Source organism: Micropterus dolomieu, linkage group LG04, assembly GCF_021292245.1.
Source record: "Micropterus dolomieu isolate WLL.071019.BEF.003 ecotype Adirondacks linkage group LG04, ASM2129224v1, whole genome shotgun sequence".
Lineage (NCBI taxonomy): Eukaryota > Metazoa > Chordata > Actinopteri > Centrarchiformes > Centrarchidae > Micropterus > Micropterus dolomieu.
In genome coordinates this window covers 725,982-733,715 of record NC_060153.1, presented here as the reverse complement: position 1 = coordinate 733,715, position 7,734 = coordinate 725,982, and positions in this window count along the sequence as shown.

Genomic DNA, 7,734 nt, shown 5'->3' with positions numbered 1-7,734 from the left:
TGTCGGGGGAGTGCCAACGTCTATCTTGGTCACTCAATAGGCAGACTTAGCTGTGAATAGCGGGCAGAGAGAGACAATTCTTCCCAAAGATGAAGGGCGGGAAATATGATGATTGGCTCATTCGGCAAATGAACACTTCAGGGAGGCTATTGTTGGCCACTAATTGAGATGGGATGATAGCTTAGAAGCGTGAGAAAATGTAGTAGATTTGGAGTCCACCAGCATGCTACGTGGGGCAATCGTCATGGCAACAGCTGGAGATGATGACTAAAATGACTGACTAGGCTTAAATGATTATGGTTATACAACAGCTTATGAAACACATGTGATTGTCTTCTGAGAGTTGAATCTACTGTAACTGTGGAGGTAGATGTTTAAAATAATGTTTGGCTACAAAGACATCTATGTTGCAAAGTGGGAACAGGAGTACAGCTTTGCAGCATCATAATGTGTAAATATTAGCTTTATTTATTTATTTATTGAGATAGATTTATGCGCAGAAACACATAGGTTTCTGAACACATTTCAGATACCATCTATGAAGACACGCGTGGCTTTCTGTTATGCCAACTGTTACATTGCTGAAATGTAATTTCACACATTGTCAGAGGCAGAGATAACAGTTAGAACACATCACTTGTGGAGTGATCCCAGTGGAGAGCTGATATCACATTCTAACAACTGACAGCTGTGGCTAATATAACTGTTAATGTTCACTGAGACAGCTGGGCCAATTTACATTGATCTGTACTCACCAGCAAAACGACAACATTAGTTGTTAAAATTTGACAAGTGACCCTAATGTTGATATAGTGCCACAACGCAGATGATTCTGTAATGCAGGTTACATTATTATAGCTCCAGGACAATGAGGCCAGCCTGGTCATCGACGACTTTTTCAAGTGGTGTGAGGAGTCTTATCTTTAATTAAACATATCAAAAACAAAAGACATAATAATTGATTTAGAAAACATGCCCACACACATAAGTGGATTCTTAAAACTTCAAAAGTGAACTTTGAAGCCAATTGTGAAGCCGTGTTCAAAACAGAGGGACTCATAATACATGCAGTTGCAGGGTTTAAACAACCTTCTGTTTATGTCGCTGTCTCTAGTGGACATAAGTATCATGTTTGCATCTTGTTTTGAAAACATCACTCAGCTATTTCTCTCCTCCTCTTAACAACCTCTATTGATGGATCGGCCTGCAGTCCACAGCATGCCACCTTGTGGCTTTATCAGTGTTAACTCTCTCAAGCCCCTCTCATGCATCTAGCCCACCCCCTCTTTCTCTCTCTCTCTGTTCATTTAGTCCGATCTGGGTAAGTGGCTCTCAAAACAAGCCTTGTGTCAGGATGGAGGGGAAGATCATTGATCAGCTGAAATGCTCACACACACACACATACACATGCCGTTGTAAAAAGAAGGAAGCTTGTAATGCACACCATCATGCTCAATCCATCACACCATGACATGCACATTACACACATTTAAGGGCTAACATACTATCTGTGCACAAACAAATAAGTGTACATGGCATTATATATTTTTTGTATACACTCATAAATTAGCACTTGGAATCATGTCATCAAGACCAAATTGCATCCATGAACATTCCATGTGTTCCTGTTATTTCTGTGGACACACACACACACACACACACACACACACACACACAGTTCCCTCACCCCCTCAGAGATGCCAGGCGCAATCTGATGAAACTATAGGAACATGGTGTCATTTCAGCTGCAATAGCGGGGAGTGTGGGTGAGGGAGGTGGGGGTTGCCAGAGGGACAGACATGGAAGGAAGGTACTGAGAGACATTCAGAGAGTGACAGAGACGAGGAGAAAGAAAAAGAGGGTGAGTAAAAAAAAAAGTGGGGGAGGTTGACACTTGTCCAAGTGGTGCTCAGAACCGTTTCAGGAAAATCTTATTCCATCTGTCTCCAAATAACTATCCTGCTCTCTCACTCTGTCTCTCTCTGGCTTCACCCACCACCTCTCTGCATGCTAAGTGTACTATTCTGCCTGGAGCATGACAAGCTGCCTCTATCATATTTCATAATACGATACACGCTTTTCCTTTTTGGAATTCTTGAATGCTTCCTTTCCTGTTCCTCTTAGTGTGCAGTAGAACTAAATTTAAAGGATTAATCTGCAAAATCGGTGTAATTTATTTTATTTTGACATCATCAATCACCAAATATCACTGGTAAATTTCAGGAGAGTGGTCAATATGTGTGTATTTCCAACTCCCCATGCCCACGTGATAAAGGGTCACTTTTCATTGCTTTCTAAATATAAATATAATTATTATTCATATTTATAACTCCTCTTTCCATATACTGCATATCACTCAAGTAACTATTTTGAGTACTTGTCAGAGTAGTTTCCATACAAATAATTACTTTTATTCTGTTACATTTGGATGCAATCATCTAGCTACTTTTTTTCACATTCATGATTGTTAAGAGACAGGTGGTCAGCTGGTCGGAAGTCTGCTGGCACTCTGTTATCCTACTGCACACAGTGCAGCAGGGAGGTTGTGAACACCGGTCTGAAGTCAGTACATCAGAGAACCGTTCTGACACTGAACTGACAGTGTCACGGACAGGCAGAAAGTGTGTCTGTTGTGTTAATGCTAATACAGTTAATAATGTATACACACAGTATATCATGCAAAACTACTACTACTCCTGCTTTCTGCCGTATTGTAAATATTCAGTGAGCTGTGTTCATTTTACTAGTCATGCTAAAGAGAGACAGAAACGTAGAGACCAAATTATGCACACAAAAACATTTCAACCACAGATTGTCTTATTCAGGTAAAAGTTAAGAAGAGAACAATTAATGAAAGGAATTTAATGATGAAATGTCGCAGCATCTTATCCTAATTAGCCTAAATGACTCTTCTTATATGAAACATTTTCATAAAGATAAGAGACTAATATGGCCACTTCTCAAATCTTTTTGTCTCCATGTGATTGGAGAGCCCTGGATGTGGGGGACTCGCACCTGATCTGTGTCTGTCTGTCATGGGAGCTGGGACTTTGGATATCTGGACTGGAATGATTAAAGTTTAAGGACAATGTTAAAATTTAAACTGTTTATATTTACTTTTTTATGGGTTAATGGTCTATGATGCACATGGTTTACTGATTTATTTTTCTGACAAGTTATAATATATAAATAATATAATATAGAAGACAACAACCAAATTAAGTAATGTTAAAACAGGCTTTACTTATTGGTGAATGCTAGTTTAATATGAATGTAATATTTTGTGATCACACTTGAGAGATACAGGCTGGGAATATTGTCCTGGTTTATATGTGGCAGGTTGTGTGATCGGGAGATGATGACTTATCACAAATAAATACAGGTGTACTTTTGCTTAGTACAGTCTTTGGCTATTCTGGTCCCGGCCTCACAATTATGAAAGAGAATGCAGCTGATGTCAGGCAGGCTTACCTTGTGGCGTTAACATTAGAAAGCGAGTTACTGGCAGGGATGGGTAAATAAATAAATGTTAAAATGTAATCCCTTCCACGACTCGTTACTGCAACACGTTATTAAGGTATTCAATAATGTTCAACACTTACGTGCCAACAATATGGTTAAGTTAAAGGTTAGTTAATAAAAAAAGTTAATTAACTAAAATTACTTGATGATGGATAGAGAAATAATATATTCATGGTAAATAAAACAAGTCTCAGGTGTGACCCATCCAACCCAATCTCCTTCTCAAGTTATGCTGCTTTGGCCTTTGTTTTCTAACAGTAGACAACCAGAAGAGGTCACATGTCCGGAAAATGTACAACATCATAAAGGGCAACACACACTGGCGGTGTCTTGAAGCATGTCTTTGCGGATTGATGCATGTCAACTTTAATACACCACTGTGCAGTCTCCAGAAAACCTGCAATGTTGTCACATTTGCTCTCTCTGATGCATGTATAATGATAGGACACTACCGAATGCAGCCAGTGACTGTTGCTCTTAAGCCATCTAGCGATCACTTCAATGTATGTCTTCTCCCTGGATTTTGTGGTTCTCTTTTCTTTTCATAGTCTGTTAAGTCTGAGAGTTAAACTCAACATCCGAATGGGAATGACAGCAGCCCCACTGAGGAACCAATATATTAAAATACCTCAATGCTCTACCTTCCTGACACCAATCCTCCTCTACCTTGCTTTTTCCTTACATTAATATGTTGTAGATTGCTGTGCTCTATCTCGTTGCTCAGAGGTTATGGAAACAGGATTATCAGTCTTTGTTGAGGCAGCTTTTCATAACCTCTGTTCGCCTACTTTTGTCTATGCATCTTTCCATAACCTCTGTCTACCTACTTCCTGCCAGCAATCATCTTTAAACAGACATCCAACAGGATATCCGTTATTTAGAAGAACAATTCCCTAGAGTGTTGCCCTTACTCTCATGCTACTCTTGCAATCATTCTGTCCTTCTCAATGCTGTTACCCTCTCATTTTCCTCCTATTATACATATTAGTGTTCCATCAAATTCTTTCCAATTCACTCTGTCTTTTTTTCTCATTTCACCTCTCTCAGCTATCCACTTATCATTAACTCTTCCTTTCTACTTCCCCAGCTCTTTCACAACCTACATAGCCCCTTACCTTTGCCTTCAGGATGGCACACGCCCCATATTTGTTTTCTTTGATATAAACTGCAGTAGTAGTAGTGTTTGACCTGGAACAAGCACACCAGGGTTTGTAAAAAGTCTTCTCTATCAAGCTCTGAAGTTCTATAACCTCACCCTAAGCTTTCTTTCGTTCTCCATCTGGGTTTTTTTTTTAAATGCATCTTCTCTCTTTCTTGTCCTCTTCCTCTAAGCCCATCCCACGATATCTGTGGTTTCAGTCATTTCTTTACCTTCCTCTGGACACCTGTCCTTCACTTTCACTCTAATATCAACATTTCCTCTCATCCTCGAGTACATATGAAGCCTGATTTCAGAGACTCCTTACAGCATTTAACATCAACTTTTGCTGGTGGTGTATACACCTTTGCATGCTCATTCTGCTATCTCCCTCTGTAAGCCAAGAACACGAGTCTTGGAGGCTTAAGGTCCTCCCTTTGAGCTCGAGCTAAAAGGTTTTATTGAACTTTTATCCTGCCACAAATAAACACTGGGTTGTGCAAGACAACCGTATCTTTAATAAGCTATGGAAGGGCCATAAACCAATGATTCATTTTCAACAACTCAGGACTTGAGAGTAGCTCAGTTGTCAAGTTAAGAGACAGGGGTAGACTTAGGACAAGACAAGCTGGCACAACAAGGCACCTGATACTGACTCTTAATGCACACTGGAGGCCGGTTAAAAAGACAGGTGTACAGTGTTCCACGTTTAATCATGTTGTTTATATATAAGATAATGAGACCGCCTTTCACATAATACAAGTTTGAAAGAAAACAGACGTGTACATTGCCCATTCAACAAGTTAGCTTTTTAAACTAGAGCCCTGTACAAACAAAACATGGCACTGATGTTGCTTTGTTTTTATCAGGGCAGCTTTGATGAAATTCAGCAGAGCACAAAGATTTATCAAATCAAATGATTCAAAACTCGGCTGTTAGAGGAGCGTGCAGATTATGTCTCTGACTGCAGCTGATGGGGATGACATAACTGCCTAGAGGCTGCTATTTTCTAGAAAATTGTACGAATTAGACTTCAACAGTAAATATAATGGTGTTCACATTTCATTGCATGGAAAGAGATTTCAAAAAGACATTGATACAGTATTTTCCAGGCCATGAAATGTTTGATGGTTACCTCCTTGAGGTTCTGATCTGAAATTTTCATAGCTGTCCGGACAGGTCGACACCAGACAGGCAGATATTCTTAGCACATATCAAACTTTTTTAAAGCATGCCCCATGTTAAAATGGTGAATATGATGCCTGTCCTACATGTCTTGTTCATGGTCATGGCAAAATCTACAACTTTTACCTCCACAAAAATTAATATACTTCTTTCTTCTTGTAGATTTCCATTATTTTTCAATCTTTCTATGTAACCCCTCCCTATTGTTGTCCTCGCCCTCTATCTCCACTCCGACTCTTCTTCTCATGTCATCCAGTTGATAGATGCTGGTGTAAAAAGGTAATTATTAGATGTGTGTATGCGCCAGTAGGTACATACTGTACAAATAAGTGTGTGTGCATGCATCCCGCAGCAATATCCTGTACTTTCCCTGCCACGACGGCGGCAGAAGGCAATTAATGAGAGCCTGTGTTCTTATCCGCTACCTAGCAACCTTGACTGTTCCGCCCGTTGCTCCCGGCAACCACTGCTGCTGCCTGTAATCGATTGCTCTGGAAAACGGGGACCACAGTTCGTGACATCACACTGACCCACTGACCCATGGCACTGTGATGAATGAAGCAGTTAAATATCTCTGGTTTAATCAACAAATATGATGTTTTTATATTTTCATCTACAGTGGAGTTTGGTAGCAGTGAAAACATTTAATGTTTTACTGTAAAACATTAACAGTAAATGTCAGTTTTGGGGTCAGTGCTTGTAATCTAAGAGCATGGGCCTCTTTTAAGAGCCACCATTTCTCCTCACCTGAAATAAAGTCCGCTTTCATAATGTCATAAGAAATCATTGTACTTAGTAAAAAATAAAATAAAATTAACCTTCAGTGAAAAACGAGCCAGGCACTAGATCACACAGCCCATATGTTTAATGAGTGGAGCACCTTCTTAGACCATCAATAACTTAATTGATCTTAAGACAAAATGTGTAAAGAAATCCTGAACAACAATATGGAGGAAAATATATCAAAGAAAATAGAAACAGATTACAGATTGCAGCACATGTTGAATAAAGGGAACCCACTTCAACTGGAAACTAGCTCTCATGCTTTCCCACCAGCATAGTCATTGCTGCTTCCACCTAGACAAGGTACCAGGTGAATACAAGTGCAGGCAATTTCTGTGACAGGTGTAAAAGTAATTCTGGGGAATCCAGGAAATTGCTAACTGATATAAAATGAGATTAGATAGGTTTAGGGATAGAGTGCACCGAGAAATGAAGCAATACAATGGTATCTACTAAACATAACAGACTCAAAGCTATCCAAAGGAAATCAGTATAGTCAACCCCTAGAAAGACAAACATGCAACACATCCAGCACATATAAGAAAGTCACACCACTCCTCTGCAGCACAACAACCTGCTTCCTAACATCTCACATGCTTTCTAGAACCAGACAACTGCTTGATCTGTGGCTGCCTTCCACCACTCTCTCTATTTGGATGCTTATTATTAAATTTGCAGCGTTTGTTCGCCCCAGGGAACGACCGAAAGCATAAACGCATTTCCCTCGGATCATGTTCCAGAGTTAGTAATTGCCAAAGCAATTGTTATTTAAGTGATGCTCTAGGAACAAGGGGTGGCGTACTGCTGCTTTTTCCCACTATCGTTAATATTTTAATACACTACACTACATTCTGCTGGGACCCCGGTGTTGTCAGACAATTTGATAATACTGACTTTTTGTTGGTATTTTGGGATGTGTCTGAAGTTTCCACCACATGGATAGACTCTAGCTTACAGGGATTTGGAGGGAAAGTGTTTTTTATGTTGCTGTTATTTTACCAGTATATACAATATAACAAACAAGGCATTGATATTCAAAGAAAGAAAACTAGAGGCTACATAATGGTCACTTAGGTAGGCACTTTGGTGCCTTTTGTAAAACATAA